The sequence below is a fragment of the Phasianus colchicus genome, chromosome 4 (assembly GCF_987193195.1).
Source record: "Phasianus colchicus chromosome 4, bPhaCol1.hap1.1, whole genome shotgun sequence".
In the NCBI taxonomy this organism is placed as follows: Eukaryota; Metazoa; Chordata; class Aves; order Galliformes; family Phasianidae; genus Phasianus; species Phasianus colchicus.
Window position 1 is genome coordinate 13296907 of NC_143439.1, and position 19375 is coordinate 13316281.

Here is a 19375-nt window from a genome sequence, read left to right on the forward strand (position 1 = left end):
CTCAAGATGATCACTAACAGGGTATTTCATTGATCCTGGATATTCACTATCAGAAATGATTAACAGCTTCAAATGTTCTAAAAATTAACAAAATATTAACAAAATATAAGAAAATAACACAATAGAAATAATTCAGGCTTTTCAACTTGCCACCCTGAAATGAGCACCATTAGAGTTGCTAGCTTTACTCATAAAATGGGAAGGTCCTTCCTTATCAGAGAACTATGAAGACAAAAATGGCTTTGGAGTGGTTTGACATAAGATATTACAGAAGGAACAAAAGAAAAACCAACACTGATGATGACATGTACCAGCTACGGGATCATGTGCTGAAGTCCTCCCGAGTAATGCACAAGCCAAAGCTCCACCATGGTATCTCGAACACTTGCACAGCATCTGAAAGACAAAGGCAAGCATGTCCTAGGTGAGCCTTAGGTAGCAGGGTCCCACTAGGATTGCTCAGAGACTAAAAAATGTAGTAGAGCAAGACTGGGATAAATCACAAAGAAACATATTATTAAACAGGTGAGTATTCCGTTTTCTACAGTCTACTCAGTATTCTGGAATAATCAAAGGTCAAGAAAAAAAATACTATGCTGCATTCATACTCCCACAATTAATACACATAAGGAACTGATTTTGAATCTACTTAGAATAGCAGATATTAATTCTCATATTTTCTAGCATATCTGTGCTTTGTGTTTTAGCAATATTTCTGTATGCAAAATATATATACCTATCTACATCTAAAATAATCTGTTCCGTTTGTTATATTAAAAAATAAAAAATATATCAGGTGTGTACTTTTCTCAGTGAAAGACTAACAAATTTCAGGAATTTAATTAAGTGTTTTTCATATCTGGCAATTCTGTATTTTACAATAAAGCACTATAATTCAATTCCTCATATTTTACAAAGAGATTATGAAGGAAATAGAAAAACATTTTTCTATAGATGAACTTCTCTCTGTTTATCTTATAATTACAGATGAGTCTTCGATTCATTTAAGACATGCACCAACAGTATACTCAAATACTGGCCATCCACTGAGAGTACTGCTATGTGTATATCTGGTTTGGGGAAAACCCCTAATTCCTCAGGGAATTATTAAAAAAAAAAAAAAAAAAAAAAAAAAAAAAAAGCTGCAAGAAATTGAAGGCATTTTAAATATGGCAGCTTCTGAAACTGTCAGGCTGTGTAAAGTAAATACAGGAAGATGTTACAGTTGGGTTATTGTGACAGAGCACTGAGATTTTCACCCTGTATGGCAGATCATCTGGGATCAGATTCCTGAGGATGTACTGGGTTAGGATGCAGCACGCAGGCTTGCTGCAGCAAAGAATCTGCTTTGACTAATGAGCAGAATAGCAAAAAGAAAACGAGATCTGACAGTTCCTTGATACTAAATGGTGTGACCTAAGCCCATAGCTGTCAAGGTTTTTGCACTGCCAGGAGGGAGATCTGGGGAGTTTGGAGCAAGAGAAACAACTATAATGATTTAGGCTTAACCTCACCAGTGCCCTGAACTATTATTTAATGATGACTTACCTTAGAGTATGCTAGTTAAATATTTTGATAAATGGAAGAAATAAAAGTTACTGGTCCCAACAGTTTCATTGTACATTAAAAAAAAAAAAAAAGAAATAGTTGATAAAGCAGCATGAAATGGCAGGTAGGTAGCATATAATTATTCCCCCGGTAACAGGAAATAAAATGGGCAGTGTAAATCTACTAAAAGGTGTAATTATCTCTAGGTACCAGGCCCACATGAGACATTATCTAACATCTGCAAAAAGCTATAACATTGTCTGTTTTCACCTGTTGCATTTGTAGCAAATATCGCAAGAAGAAGACAAAAAGCAATATCTGGTTATTGCACAAGAATAAAGGAAAAATAAAATAAAATAACATCTGAGATTTGTGTAAGACACTGAATAAAAGCTGATACGACATGTTAGACTCACTAGGCAAGGAGTCCAATTAAATATGCATGGTATTCTTCAGGAAACATACTACATCTTATATGCGCTCAGAGGTACAGTGAAAATATTCTGCTATGTGCCTGACAACCAAGAAGTTACCCAAGGCCCTTACACAGCTGCCTTGCTGTCCTCTGACACACTGCAGTGATAATAATCATGACATTCTACACGAACCCAATCATGTCCATCAGTCCTGGCTCCTCTCCCATCTGCTCAGTGCAGTTTGGTATCCTACAGATACCTTGCATGTTAAATCAGGCATGCCTCAGTATTAAAAAGATCAGATTCATCACTACTAAGAACATACCAGTAAAAAGAATGTAAAAAAAGAAAAAAAGAATAATAATTTTTATGCTCATTATGTGAATGCGAAAATGGAGACATGATACTAAGTGACATCTATCAACATCCTCAGATGAGATAGGACATGCATCTCCTATCAAGGGAATATCTCTGTTCAGCTGGTTGTGCCTGTGAAATCAGAAGTATTTACATGATCTGCAGAAAAAGGACCTTTCAGGAATGAATGTTAATAAATAACCTCAAGAATACTTGAAATGCCTAGGAAACAATGCTGATGAGTAAAAAAAAAAAAAAAAGAAATGAAACTTTCTCCCATTAAAATACAAAAAATGTATAGAGAATTTCACCTCAAGTTACATTAATTTCAAAATTGACTTCAGACATTTGCATTTAATTTTTTAAACCCTTGCAACAGATGTCAACTCAAGCATGCTAACATAGCCTTCTTTCAGTGATGCTAACATACAGACATCTTTCCACGTTATCCCAGTGTGATTTAGAACAAAGTCCTCTAAAATTCAGTTGTAAAGCTTTTGATATTACAAGGAGCTCTCACTTGGTATATGTGGGGGAGAACTGTATTTATTTATTTCTTTTACTGTTATTGCAGAATTTATTTTATAAAAAGAAGGATGCACTGTGCTAGATGTATTCTGGACTTCACAGAGAATAATCTTCCAAACTGGAGTCTCAGTGAAAGGGTGATAATTAGTCAACCAAAGGATTGTTAGTTTCATAATTCCAGACTTTTACACTTGATTTTTTTTTAAGTTTGTTTCACAATAGAAAGTCTCTACAGTATCAGTTTCGCCTCAGATACTTAAATGAACTGGAAAATATTACCTCATAAAGGAGGTATATTCTTGTTTATTGGCTATGTTACAGCCAATAGAGTAGCAGGTAAGTAATAAAACAACTACTGGCTTTTCAAAACAAACAAGCAAAAAACAAACAAACAAACAAACAAAAGAAACAACAACAAAAAAACACATAGCAAGTGTATGTGACACCAATTAACGGCAGGTTTTTGAAGAATACTAGCTTGACAAGTCATTGACAAGTACTGGAAACTTAAGTCTCAAGAATATATGAGACATGACAGAAGCAGCACTAGTTCTCCCACCCTTCCTTCCCAATACTCTTCAACCTTGACTTACCATATTCTGTAGAAAAAATGCATTTTCTATGCCTACTCTACAGTTGTTTGCTGTGAGCAACCACCAGCAGGCCTGCTGGCTAGTGCCAATTTTGACAGTGGATTATGTCGTGAAATGACATTTGGGTTTTGTCCTTGCTCAATAGCAAACAGTGTTAAGGAAGTAGGTCACAAGACAAATTCCTAGTATAGGAAGAAGGCGAGTTTTATGAGCAAGCAGCTTTAATCTGTCCTTTTCTTTCAGGTTATGTTTGCTTACCAGGGGGAAATAAAGAGGGAGGAAAAAGTTTACTTGCCTGAAAGGAAGGAGCTTGTGTACAGAGTGGAAAAGATTTGATTGCCTTCAAGTAAAAGTGCCTATTAGAAAAAAAAGAATGTCAGAGAGGAGCTGATCCTCTTGCTTCAAAAAGCCTGGCTGTTTCCAAAACAATATTTTACCTGCCAAGATTCAGCTTCCCAACTTTTCTGCCAGTTGCTGGAGAACAAAATGCTGAAACAAGGTCTGCACCCACTAGTATCACACAAGCAAAACAGGGCTGCCCATTAATTGTGGCACAATGGCTTCTAGCTTTAAAAAAAAATCACCTTGCTTCTTTATACACTGCTTTCAAGGCAATCCTGGAAAGTGAAGGTGCTACAGGAGGTGCTACAGGAGGTGCTAATTTTTTTTTTTTTTTTTTAAGAAGGTAACACAGCCCAAAAGCCATTTATCATTTATAAAAGCCAAAAGACAAAAATTTCTTGTGCTTTTGAAGACATTCTCCTAAATATAATTGAATAAACTGATTAAAGCAACAGTTGAGCTGAAAGACTTCCAGCCAAGGTCTTAAAAATGTCTCCCCATGAAATTTCTTTTTGTATCAGCTCCTTATTAGGCTGGACTTTTTATCCTGGAAATACTATGATTTTTCAGGAAATTGGATTATATCTGCTCATACACACTGTAGCTGAAAACGATTTTTTCTTCTAGAAATGGAAGTTTTTGTTTCAGATCTTTTAATGTTTCTAGAAAGATTGTTTCTTCTGTAGCATACCAGTCTACTACATTTTTGCATGTGTCCTGATTTTCACTGACCAGAAACAAAGTAAAAAATTACATTTTCAGTACAAGGAAAATGCACGAGGCATTAAAAAAATGTATTTCCCATATGAATGGTCATATATTTCTCATATATTTTTTCTCGTACATGAGAATTTCACCAAATGATTGACATTAAAAAAGACCTCTGGGTCCACCTGGTCCACTCTCTGGCTTCTGTGGGATCATCCAGATCAGGATGCACAGGCTCATGCCCAGTTATCTACAGAGGATTTCTAAGGAGAAGACTCTACAACTCTTCTGAACAGAAAACTCTTGTTTCAGTGCTTGGCCACTCATCAGTACTCAGTATGCAACTGTATACATACCCACACATAGACAAATCAATACATTGATAGACATGTGTATTTAGTTTATAGATGTTATATATCTATACATATCTATTTTATCTAGGGACTTATGAGAAAATGCGGTCTTTGTGTGTCTAAGTGTTTGCACATAAACATATTTATTTTTTCTACCATCTCATTTAAAAGAAAACAAAACAACAACAACAGTCATCAACAATTCACACATTACACTGAACTCTGAGCTTGTGTTCTTACTATCTTTAGCAACTTCTTCTTTGGAAGAAAACAGCTAATGAAAACAAATACCTATTATGTGTTCACATTTTTCAATACTGGTAAAGCGGTTTACATCCACATCTGGACAGTCTAATGCACTTAATAAGATGTGTACAGTCCTAGATCCTCATGTGCACATACTATAGGGTCATAGTAAGCAAGCAGTAACATATGGATCTATTTTCTTCCCCATAAAGTGTCAAAGTCACAGTACTTCTTGAACAAAATAGAAGTGCATCCATGTTCAGAAGTTTATATTCGCTAACTTTATGTTAAAAGCAAGAACAAATTCGTTATAGCAATACACTTTAATAAATTTGCTCAAATTTTAGAAGAGGGCAAATTGGGCCCATTTATTGATATCTCACAGTTGCACTCTGAGTGCTAAATTGGAAATTGGATTGTACAAGAGGTGGCAATGTGAGTTTTAGAATCAATTTTCAAACCTTCAAAAAAGTATAGGCATGCAGAACACTTGTAATGTTATTATATTTATCTATATATTTTAGACATTACATTATCTATTCATAGTTCAGCAGGTATGCCATGCTCATCAGTTTCCAAATTATTTGCTGGCTTCCTGGCACACCTCTTAGTTATTTTTATCTGATATTTCAAATAAATTAAAAAATGCCTTGAATTGCATGATTAGTCCATTATGTATTCTGTTTATTACAATTATATGAACTTTTGATTAACCTCCATAAGTTTCATGAATAAATTACCTGGATCACGGGAAACTGTCAGTTAATGTTAGAATGTTTCAGTGGGGAGTTTCCAGGAGATTAATCTACCTTTTTTGGGGGGGAGCTATTTTCAACTCGGCTTCCTTTAACAGCAATATATGCTGTTGCTCAGCTGTGATGAAGAACGTGTGAATAGATTTGTAGCCCACTTAGAATGAGTGGGTGCAAAATTTACTCGCAGAGTCATATCTTTGGAAGATGATTTGTGCCCTTTGAAATATTGATGTCAGACTCTCTCTAACATGATGAGGATAAATTGTGCTAATCACAGTGAGTCTTCCAAGCTATGCAATATGACAATTCAGACATTTCTCTCTTCTATCTTCTCTGAGTGGTGATGAACAATTTCTTTTTGAGAAATCTCTTGTTTATTTATTTATCTATTTATTTAACCACACATATGACAATTACCCAGAAAAAATATCTCAAACTTCTGGATATTCATCAAGATTAGATGTTTGCCAAACACCTGGTTCTATTTTCGACCACAGTTTCTCCCCATTCACACACATTTATTTGCCAAAGGTCTATTTTCTGCATAGCAAATTTCATTTATACAGATGACTCAAACAGCCCTTTTCATAAAATAATCAAAAAATCAAAAAAGAAGGTCATAGAAATCTAGTCTGTGGGTACACAGATATTTTCTGGAGTCAGCTGAGAAAAGAAAAACCAAGACAGTACCTTGTCAATCAAATTCATCACACCTGGTCCTTATTATAGAATCAAAAAAGAACTGGAAGAGCTTTTTGCTGGCCTATTAAGACCTGAAAATAAAACTTCATAGATCATCAGCTGGTAAAAGAAAACTTAGAAACATAAGTATGAGGCAAAGGATGGACAGCAGGAAAGAGTGTTGTCAGCCATTTGATTAATAGCACAGAAGAAAAGCTCGGATTGGAAAAGAAAGTCATGAAATCATAAGCAACAATGGTAATGACACAGGACATATCTGCAAGTGGTGAGAAACACAGAGATGGCCACAGCAGCATCTCATTGCTGCCCTTTCCAGCGCTGTTCAACAGCATCACAGTGATGAAACAGTTCAAAACAAGAAAGCCTGTGCAGTGGGTGATCAGGAAGTGTTTAGGTAGGCAAGAGGAGGCTACAGACACCCTAAGGGAGCGCCGGTCCTCTCCTCTTACATAACTAGTGATAGGACTAGAAGGAATGGTGTCAAGTTGCATAAGGGGAAATTCAGGTTGGACATTTGGAAAAACATATTCTCCAGAAGAGTGGTCAAGTGGTGGAATGGGCTGCCCAAGGAGGTGGTGGAGTCATTGTTCCTGGAGGTGTTTAAGAAAAGTTTAGATGTTGTACTGACATACAGGGATTAGTGGGAAATACTGGTGATAGGTGGGTGGTTGGACTGGATGATCTTAGAGGTCTTTTCCAACACTGGTAATTCTCTGATATTGATATGATGAATATAGGATATTTCTCTCTTGGTTTATCTTACCTTTAGACAAATCTTACAAGACAATATTTGTTATGGCTTTCTTAAATAATCACTTTGAAAATGTCCTGTGAGTTTATAATAGTCCATGGGTTCAGTTCAGTTTTGATGGAAAACCACTGGGAATGATCATCTAATGACTCTGTACTATAAATATTATTAACATGCTGATTATATCTTTTTCTATTCTGTTTTTTTCATAAGTGGTAGACAGAGATGGTGCCAACTGCTTTGAGTAGCTGGCAGAAACATAGAACTGGATGAAAACCAGCTGGTTACAGCTCAGACTGGAAAGATAGATGTCATTCAGAAGATGTATTTTACAAACAAAACTCTGCACCAAACTGCTTTTGAAACATTTTTCCATTAGACTCAGAGTTCATTGGGATTCATAAACTTACACCGGGGTCAGCTTTCTAAGAAAAAAGGAAACATGGCAGATCTTGTATGTTTTCTCTTGTGGATAACTATACTCAGAATAATTCCATTTCCTTGTCTGCGATCTATAATCACAGAAGTCCCAGGATGTCTACAGTGGAGGAAAAAATGCAAGATCTGAGCACCACAACAACATTTTTCTTCACAGGGAATATCAAGGTGCAAGACAAATGAAGGCAAGTGACAGCCAAAAAGAGCAGGGACCAAAACTAAAAGCATTATTTTAATTATCAATGATATATAAGTTCAGATGTAAAAAAGCCAACAAAAGAGATAAGGAAGGAAGAAATTGTAGGTGTTAATAACAGGTGTTTTTATTTTTTTCTTTTAAGTAAATCATGGAGGACAAATGGTAAGATTGTAAAAGATGTATTTTCTATGAGCTCAAGTTAGAAGTATTAGAAGTGTAAAGAGGCATGAATTTAAGTAAGAGAGCTATTTGTTATAAAAACTAACAATGCGTGCACTTGAAGTTCATTGGTATTTCTTCAGAGCAATCTTGGCAAATAGTGAAAGAAATATATAGGATGCTACAAGCCTTTTGGTGTAATTTCCTTCTGCTTTCCAAAAACAATAAAATAATATACAGGAGCTCTTTCACTGTCCTCAGTGCAGTGACATTTTATGAAAGGTAAAGCAACGCTGCACCTACTGACTTCCCTTGTCTATTTACAAGAGGAAATGTCATCAAGCATTCAAAATGTCACTACCTGCTGAGATGACGTCACCAGCGCCTGCCATGGAAATGTTCCTTCCTCTTTCAGATGCTGATGTTTTGAGCATATAATCTTCTTAAAGAGATCTTGCTTTGGTAGGCAAATGGCAGTGTGCATAATAACTACAAAAATGAATGCAGGAGCAAACACATTTCCTGGGACTGAAGACATTTTTCAAAGAGCGCAGACAAATGTTCACTAATATTGCCTGCCTCTTAAGCCAATTATTACTGTAATACAAAGAGGTGCTGTCTGCTACTTAAACCATCTTGTTACAGTCCTCTAAAAAGTGTCATGTACACTGAGAAGCATATTTGTAATCTTTATACTAAGTACACTTCAACTTAATTGCATCACCTCACAAAATTATATAAACAAGGCTTTTGTATTTGTGCAAGAGATTCTCTCAAGCTGTAGATCTTGCACTTGCTCATGAATTCCACAGTGTGCTGTAAGAGCTGTTAGGATCCACAGTTTTGGTTCATTTTACTTCTATTTTTATTTTGTGAAAAATAGACAAAAGTAATAAAATCTGAGATTCCTGTCACTAACTTTTTTTTTCCTAGATTCAAATCTTATCATTTATTTCTTGCCTGTGTTCAAACTTTTGTTGTAATTCCTAACAGAAAAAAAAAAATAATAATTGATATATATTGCCTATCTGATTTCTACATTACCAAATATTCCAATAAGTATTTTTGTCAACAAAAGGTAGTTAAAAATAAAATCAATTTCCTTTTTTATTAGTTGGTTTTATCAAAGAGGAACATACATAGATTTTTACAGCCTAAGAACTTGTGAGCACATGGATAGAGCACAAAGTGAATCCTATAAATTGCCTTGACAATAAGATGTTAAAAAATCCAGTAATGCTTAATTACTAAATTTCTTGTTCTTTTTTTTTTTTTTTTTTTTTTTTTTTTTTTAATTTAAAACTTAAATAAAAGGAAACATAGCACAAAGCTGATACTTTCAGTTATTCTAACTTGCTATTGCTGATTGTATCCCTACTGTTACCGCCGTAACCCTCATAGAACATTCGAGTACACAGAACCTCCTAAATAAAACACAGGAAAACAGTAACAAACTTACAAGGAATCTTGCCAAAACTTTTAACTAAGAATTCCAAAAAGGTTCATGTAGCAAAAGGCTTTTAAGATTCATATGTATTGGCAAATATTCTGACTACATTTTTAAGTACAGTAAGCCCTAACCAATGACCAGAATAGTACAAGACCAGACAATATTAATAATTGTGATAACAAATATTTTAAAGCCTGCCAAGCATCCAGCTACTCCAGAAGAGTTACAGAGTGTGATTAATCATCTATGTTTTCACATAAGATTTATTTATAACTAACAAATACAAATACCAGAGATAGGGGTTAACTTCAATGAAGGTGATGGATAAATATCTTAATCTAATCTCTGTAAGAAGTAGACCCTCTCTAAGAGCACAAAAATGTCTGCAGGACTTTCTCACTCATTTCAAAACCAAGCATGAGGTAACCACTTCTGCAAACCAGCAACTAGAACCAGCTTCTTCAGTCCGGCTGTGAAAATGCTGTAAGAGCAACTGCGAGACATGGAGGATCATAGACAATAGTTTAAGATCCTTGACCCCTGGGGAAAAATAGGTGCTGAGCACTTCAGTCATACCAAGATAGTAGTTTGGGGATTTTACAAAACTTCTCAGGTAAAATGTTGGTTTCCATTAGCTTGGAAAAGAAAAAAGGTGCAAGTGAGGGACTATTTCTGCTCATATTCAACCAGAGCATCTGGACACTTATTCAAGGTCATTCAGTAAATCAATAGCAGGACTGAGTGCAGATATGCCTTAACCTTCTTTGCTTTAAATAACAGATAAAGACAATTCCTTAAGTTTCTCAGATTTCCATAGAGATTTCCAGGACAAGTTTCACTTGAGTTCAGATGACTTGCGAGCCAGTGAACAGCTTATCTGTATCTCCTAAGTTTCTGATGATTTCCTATCTCAAGATTACAAACTTATTTTTAGCAGCTGTCCAACTTTTAATGTGAGCCATAAACCTCACATAAACCAAGTTTATAAAACTATCAGATAAAACTAAGGTTCTCAGCCTTCTAAATTACTTTATTAGCATCAATGAGTAGGAAGCATTTTTGTAGATATGGTTATACACAATTTAAAATTCATCTGAATATTCCAAAGTTAAATGAAAAAGCTGTTCCCTGGAGATTAACTGAAGATCCATATTCCTATTACCTCAGCTATAGCTTTCATAATTTTTCTAAGAACATTTCTGCTACTCATGCTATTTATAGCAAACTCTTAATAGGGTCTCAGTTCAAACGAATATGAGGATGCACCCTGGTCCCAGTAATACTGCCCGTTTAATCAGCTGAAATGACATTCTATTTGTGTTATTAAAATGATGATTCCAGCTACACAATCAGTGCAAACAACAAAGGTTTGGTCACAGAGGTTGTGCAGAAAATAAGTTTTCTATCAATATGGAGAAAAACCCAACACACCCCAAATCTTCTTTTAACAGCATTTAAGATTATTTAACTATTATAATGGTATAGAGTGACTTCTCTGGAACTGAAATAGTCTTTGTTACTGAAACTATAGTATTAGTGAGTTATTTCAGTGTAAAAACTACTGAAAAAAGGTTACATCCTGAACAAGATCCATATATTAAGGCTAATTTTTAGACTACAAAACAGTGATATCCAAATTTTGCAGATATGAAAAAAAAAAGAATTATTATTGTACAAGCTTTCAGGTTAGTGTTCCTATAAAGGAAAGTTTAGAAAACTAGACAAAATATCCACTTCAAAATTTTCAAAATATTTGTTTCTTAATTTTGGAAGTCTATATTTATTCACTTAGAGCCAGATTACAAGTAGTTAGTAAAAAAAAGATCTAACTATTACCACTTGCAGACTTCCAGCTAAAAATGTACCAAATTCAAACTAGAAGATACATATCCTGAATATTTCAGTGTAAAATAAATCACTGTTGGTTTTAGTAATTGAGAAATTATTACAGCTATGGCTTTATTACAGTACCTTGTCTGGCTGTTGGAACCTGGGTGAATGCCCTTTATCACTGAAAAAGTTCCAAGCACACATCGCTCTGTCTTACCATTTCTGTAACAAGAGTGCCTCAAAGATGTGCCACATCCTCCAGCCTGAGCAGTTTGTATTCCAGATACATAGGAAATATTGGAAGGTCATCTGTCCTGAAATATAGCCCTAATTGGAAATAATTCAGAATACATAATTAAAAATTCATGCCATTAAGCAAACAATTTTGTTTGAGCTATCTTATTTTCTTCAGGAAAATTACTTTCACATTTGCTTGTAATTTGACATCACTGAACGAATGTTTGATGAAAACACATCTAGCTCTCAATTGCAACAATTGAAGGGAATGACCTGGGTAGAAATTACTGAATTGTAACTAATTTTAAATCATTCTCTCTAGTAGGATATAGTAACATGCAGTCTATCTCAAAGAAGGTATGGAAGTACTCCTTCACAGATCACTATTGTTCAGAACACACGGAATGAAAAATCTGTGGCTTTGAATCTCCTGAATCAACACCTCCTTAGGTACAAAGATCTCTCACATGCATCTAGCTAGACTTAATATTTGGCACTACTTTGTGATTTCTTGGGCAGAGAATTCTGGTTTTGATTCTTCCCTGAAAGACAATCCCCAAACAGGATATTCAATATTTCAGCTATCTGAACATCTACTTTAAAGACTTCTTTCTGACATCCTGTGTTTGTCTTCACTTTCTCCCCTGCTGCTACTCTATCATGCAGGCTAGGCTGTACATGAAGTGCCTGAGGGATCACAGTGAAGTTACAAAGCAAGCAAATGTCCTCCACATTCAGTTGCATCCCGCCCACCACAGTATAGCTAAGTAAAGATTTTTAAAGTACTGAGGGAGTAGCTTCATTTTATCTTCACACTTTTTTTTTCTTTTCAGGGACTAGAGAAGTACAATCCAACATACACATGCTCTGTGATACTCAGTACTATAAGTGTGAATCAAACAATAAGTAAATTTTCAAGATCATACATAGGAAGAAATTTATGAAATAAATCGGCCGTGACATAGACAAATAAAAGACTGCTGATCTCTAGCACCTCCTATTTAATAGCCTTAGAGCTCATTACAGATGTTAGTAAGCCAAGCATCAGTATGCATAAGAATAATAATAGTGTTTTTTTTTTATCTAAAAAATGCTAAAAAGGAACAGAATTGCCAGCATTCTGTTTCTCATAATGTGCCTGTTCATGCATTCAAGTAGTTTGTGGGTATAATTACAACAACTATAAGTTTCTGTTGGCCTATTATATGCATAACTAGCTATTTGCATCTGCAAATATCTTATTTACGTGTATGGTCACTGTTATGTCTATGTGCATAAATTAATACTCAATTGCACACATCATTATGTTCATATACTTATAAGCAAAAAACTCTGTAAGCTAAGCTATACATCCTGCTGTCAACTTTGTGGCAGAATGGGGAATACAACACAAATTGTCAAACTCCCAGGCCTGCTGTTTAATCATTAACCCTCGCATATTCATAGAAGCAGAATAAGAGATGTAAGAAAGATGAAAAAAACAGTTCACTCTCTTCAGCTCGTTGAAGATAATATTGATCCCACTGCAGACTCCATTTTGACTTCATTGAATTGTTACAGTTAAGGGTCAAGTAATGTTGTTCCATAAAACAGATCACTTCAACTACTGACACCTTGTGAAACAGTTCTGTAGGTTTAGTGGAGTAGCAGATATTCAGCCCCAGTCTTAGCAAACATTGATCTATCTATCTATATCTATATATTATATTATTATTCAGTAATCTAATTTGAAATCAATTAAATCAGTGGATTTCTGAAGTAATTGGACACTTCTCCAACACTGCCCTGGCAACTGAGAATCTAACTTAATTCATCTAAGAAACATAAAATAAGCTACATTGTTTTTATTTATTTATTTCTTTATTTAAAGAAAATAACTGATTTGGTTTCTTGAGGTATCGTAAGTAATAATTAATGCAGAGCTGTAGCAGAGAGTGTACAGCTACAGGGTAAAAGACAGCAAAAAATGTGAAAAAAAAAAAAAAGAAGCATGTCTGGAGAAACTAGATGGTGCTTATTGATGCCTATCAGCTTCTGAAGTCACACTGAACCTAGTTCAAAACATTCAAACACAAAACAATGAGAGAGGATGAAAAAAAATGGAATAAAACACAATCCTGTTTTCTCTGGGGACATAAGAAAGCACACAAGAGCAGAAAGTCTACAGAATTCACAAACCTTTGAAAAAGGCATGCATCAGGATCTATAAAGATTCTTCTCCTGTGTGGCAAGTCACTGCAGAATTCACACAGTGCTCTGGTATCCTGAGCAGAAGTTGGTGACAGGAGCCGAAGTCCAAATTTACAGCATAAAATCTTCTCCCTTAGTAAATATACTTCACTATACAGATCCTAAACTTTGTAGGAACCTCTTTCTTAATCTAAAATTCATTACTATTGTTCTGTTTCCTGACAATGCAATACTCAGGTGCATCACGATTCCAGTATTTTCTCATGTAATTAGATTAAGCTTTCTTAAAACTATGTCCTTTAAATATCCCCAGATGGTAGATATGTTAGTATTGGGTTCTACACAAAATGCAGCAGATGTCACACTAATCATGGAATGAAAGAATCATAGAATGGCTTGGGTTAGAAGGGACCTCAAGGATCATCAACTTCAACCTCCCCCTGCTACAGACAGGGTTGTCAGCTGCTTGATCGAGTAGTAGATCAGGCTGCAGAGGGTCCCATACAACCTGGCCTTAAACATCACCAGGGACAGAATATCCACAACCTCTCAGGACATCCTGTTCCAGCACCTCACCACTCGCTCAGTAAAAATTTTCCCCCTGGCATCTAATCCAAAAATCCCTTCCTTTCATTTAAAATCACTCCCTCTCATCCTGTCACTGACTAGTCATGTAAGAAGTTGATTATCCTCATGTTTATAAACCCCTTTTACATAAGGGATGGTTGCAATGATGTCTCCCTGCAGCCTTCTCTTTTCCAGGATGAACTATCTCCATAGTAGAGGTGCTCCAGCCCTTGGATCAACTTTGTGGCCCTCCTCTGGAGCTTCTCCAAAAGCTCCACATCTTTCCTGTGTTATGAGCCCCAGACTTGGACACAGTACTTCAGCTGGGCCTTCACAAGGGCAGAATAGAAGGCAGTAATTACCTCCATCACCCTGCTGACCACCCCCATTCTGATGGAACCGAGGATACTGTTGGCCTGCTGGGCTGCAAGCACACACTGCTCATCACTAATTGTGATTTTTTTTTTCCCCTACATCTCTTCTCTCGAGTGCAAGATTCTTGGTACAAAAGGAGAATAGCACAAATGGATATAACTTCAGACAATACATATTTATTCAGATAGAAAGGGAATCTTAAATTCTGCCTCTTCTTTCCCAGAGTAGCTGTGTATTTTTATTTTGAACTGCCATTGGAAAAAGAAAGGAAATAAACCAGAATGCAAATGCTATTCCACCTCTCTAAAGGCAGGTTACAAAATACACCTGTGGCTAGTGCTGGTGTCACTGGTGGTTATGACTACCCATTAGAAAGGGATCATTTTTAATACCTTAAACAGATAGCAGCTATGTCACTACCTGTACATCTCAGGAATGTGTGCTTCATGTACTCTTTACCCCTAACGGCAATCTCTCCTGCTTCTTACCACTGCTGTCATTTACTAGGAACTGTTGAGATCCTGAAGCCTTATTCCACTTGAAATAAATTCCTGCTGCCAAAATACATGTCTTGGCTGAATTTTGATTTCATTGTTGCCAACAGCCTGCTTATTCCTCTTTCTCATATATTATCTCTCTATTAAACATCCTTTCTGACAGCAGTTAGTGACATTCAAGTTGGTCTTTGTCTACAGACACTCCCTAGATTACTTGTATCAAACAAACAAGAAACCCTTCTGTATGAGTGTATGAGCAAGTAGGTGACCCCATTTAAAAATCTTCATTAAAACATAAAAAAGGATGAAACAATTTAAAGTCATTAACATATTGGGTCAAATTATGATCTCAATTATAGAGGAGTAAATCTGAGGCAATTACATAGGCTCGGAATATGAACAAAATATGGTGCAGAATAATTAGAACATTTCAGTTGCTCTTGGTGAAATTTCATTAGTGGAATAATATAAATTAATAAAGACTACCAAAATTGAAGTTGTCAGAAAATTCACTGATAATGAAGTCTCAGGTTGCACTGTTAACAGAAAACCTATCAAGTAAAGTAGACAAACGGAACCTCAAGGTCCTGGTGATCAGCGATAGAGCTACTTACGATCTTCACCCTTTTGGTGGGATCATGACTAATCCACTTGATAAACCGAGCATTGATGACCTTTGTTAAAATTTAATTGAAACTTCAGTGAGTAAATGATAATTATTAACCTTAAATTATGTGGGCATATAATTATCTAGACTGGATTCTCTGCATACCTATTTCAGGAGCACAACCTTTCTCCCCCAGATCCTTTCTTCATCACATACTCACATGAGCAAGTACTTACTCTAAACACAACTACAGACAGAAATACATTAAGTAAGCATTTCATTGTTGTAAAAAAAAACCAACAACAATACCTTCTTCAGACAGGAAACATCAGATTTAAAATTGCAAATTTTAAAACATACACATCTCTCTACTAAAACATGCACGTGGCTTCAGGTTCAGGCTTCACATGCATTCTCCATTGGGTGCCCACTAACTCAATGGAGGATGGATGATAGACACACTAGAGAAGATTTTTTTTTCATTTTCTTGCCTTCTATGTATATTATTGCCTATGACATGTTGCATTATTACAGGTAGGAGGATAGTGACATTAGGTCTTGATTCATGTGCTTTAGGTCAAAATTCATGTGATCTATCCAGAAATTTTTTAATGCTACTGGGGAACTGGAATTTCTGTCTGGTAAGAAATTAATGTACGTGGGAAAAAAAGTAGCTTTTCCTCAAAAAAAAACTTTGACATTCTCAACACAGGGAAGTGACTGGAAAATGCAAACTTGTAGATGTGTCTGGGTAACACCAGTTTCAGACTGTTAAGGAAAAGGATGATGCATCCTGTTTTCACACAAATTCTGAGAATATAACAGCTATTCTCAGACTATAGCAGATCATTTAGGCAGGTTCTGGAATAGCCATTAGCTCCAGAAGATTTCTCACCTACCCCAAGAAAATCCTAAGAGGTTTGCTGGTTAATTTATTTTTAAATAATGTGAAGTGTAGGCCAGGGGACCCACAGACAGCTATGACTCATTTGAGTGGCTGTCCACTTGTCAGGTAGCCAAGACACTGGTGCAGTGCTGGACGTGGCACCAGAGAACATAGAAAACCACTGAAGCTCCATTGTATCTCAAGGGAAAGCAGAAAGGGAGTGGAAAAAGCAATCACTATCATCAATTTTAAAATGAAGAACTGTTGGACAAAGAGATTGAGGTAAAAATACACAATAAATACATCCATGATTTTTAAAGGCAGTGATTTTCAGCCCTTAAAATTATTCAAAACAGATTCAAGTACCCTTCAGAAATGTCTTGTCAGCCACTTGGATTTTTAAAATTACATTTTTTTGATTTGTTTTACAATCATAATAAATTTCTCCATGAGTAACTTCACACGCTTGCTTTACCTGCCTACCTTGCTTTTTTTTTTTTTTTTTTTTGCAAAGCATCTCTTTTTTTTCTTTACTCATTTCCAATAACCCACAAACACTGCTTTGTCTTCATAGATTTCAGCCTTTCTGTGTGTCTTTCTATTTTACAACCAACAAAGCAGACATTTTAAAGACTGAAGTTTCCACTGTTTCATAGACTAGTGTGTCCACTCTAAAAAGTTACTGAAATAGACGTATGCACAGCAGTTAAAATTATGGTTACACAGGCAGTCTTATTTGTGGCATTTCCTAAATGTTGCAGGTTTAAGTTAAACAGCTCAGTTTTTAAGCCAAGATGATTTAAATGTTGCTAACCTATGGCTAAAACAAGACCTAGTATGAAAATGAGCACCAGTAGTGATCAGTGCTGGCTTTTATTGCCAAACAAATATAAAGCCAGCTTCCACACAATGTTTTTCTATAGTATTAGTGATTAAGTACAAGCATCCTATCCCAGCTTAGATAAGAACAGTGCATAACTGGCACTTCAATAAGCATGATTTTTTTTTTTTTTGTCAGTCATAATAAGAAAGAAACAAAATTATTAAGTTCATAGAAATACAGGATGCAATGTATCATTTCAGGAGAAGAAATTTTTGTTCTTTGATTAGGAGTCCCAATTCATCAATGCATTTTTGCACTGTGCAAATACTGAAGATTCTTACAAGGTTTTTTTTTTTTTTTTTTTTTTTTTTGTGTGTGTGTGTGTGTGTGTCTGTTTTAAAGGAAAAAGAATTATGAAGAATACTCAGAGTATTGCATCAATCAATGTCACTGTTTCCTGCTTAGAGGCAAACAAGACAGAAAAAACCTTACCCTCATTCTGGCTATACACTGCACTTTTCTGCATTTTTATGTAAATCACTATCCAAAAACAATTTGTCATCTTTCTTGAAGAAAACCATCACAAATCTACAAGAGATGCATTTTTAGTCATGAAATGAAAAATAAAAGTACTAAAGGCTTTAAAAAAGCCTCTTCTTTATGCAATCATCAGCCCTTCAAAGTCAATGCACATTCAGGCAATAATAGAGTTCTGAGGGGGAAAGTAACAAAGCCATATGCAAGGGTACTACTGAACTTGATTTTGCCAGAAAAGGTAATAAAAATGGGTGGCAATGTAATTTTGTTGGCATTCCCAAATCTTATAATCCTTTGTATCAGTTTATAATCCTTTAGTACAGTTTTTCACCTATCTTGGTAGAAACCTGACCTCTGTATAAGGATTTGTAGATTAAATAATATATATATTTACATATACATGTACAAGTATACATAATTAATATAAAATATATAGCAAAGAAGTAGTATTATCCTTGCTCTCTTAATCATACAATATATATATATTATATTTAAATATACACACTCCAAAAATAATGTTTCCTATTTATTTCCATACAACAGATACAGAGAGCACAATAACACTATTTGATAGAGAACATTCTCAACTCCCAAACATGATGTTTCAACATAGTCATCACTATTAGCTATGCATTTTTTTGCCAGCAATGAACAGCAGCCTGCAAGCCATGGTCTTAAAAAACAGCACCAGTGGAAGCGACTCACTGATGCAACTGCTGAAATGCACCATCCTGTGGCTCACTTCACTGTTGGGCTACAAAAAACATTCAGCAAGTGTTGACAAATGTCAATAGATGCAACTTTTTCTGCATGGAGCTATTCAAGACATATCTTTGCACCATCTGCACTTCCATGTCAGACATCATTTTTCAGACTGCCTCTCTGCTGCCATCTGTCACTCAGAAACAAAGTGCAATGAAATACTGGTGGGAAGGTTTATCTTCTATTCCCACCACCAACATCTGCCTCTGATGTCATGAGCCAACATAATAAAATGGGGACATTACTTTTGGAGCATGCTCTCACACACATGCACATTTATTTATACATACACATATACACACACGTACACGTTCTTTATGTATATGTGAGCTTATTTTTCCTTTCATCATCTGTATAATATAACACTGTTTATCTTTTCTCATCAAAAGGGTCAAACTTGTTGCTCCTACCTAAGACCACAGTGTGCAGTGTTTTCACGAGCTACATTCTACTGTAAAACTAAGGCTGAGAAAATTACTTTTATTCAATGCTTCTGCTTTAAAAAGGATAATGATTTCG

At 35.5% G+C, this 19375-nt stretch overlaps 1 long non-coding RNA gene across 1 annotated transcript in view; it reads right to left on the reverse strand.

The window, feature by feature from the left end:
• LOC116226090 (uncharacterized) overlaps positions 1-19375 on the reverse strand; it is a 410572-nt gene that overhangs the window by 135948 nt on the left and 255249 nt on the right. The window contains exons 4-5 of the long non-coding RNA XR_016465827.1: positions 11593-11702; positions 312-396 (exon numbers count right to left, since the gene is read on the reverse strand). This is a non-coding gene — a long non-coding RNA (uncharacterized LOC116226090). The remainder of the gene's footprint in view (positions 1-311; positions 397-11592; positions 11703-19375) is intronic.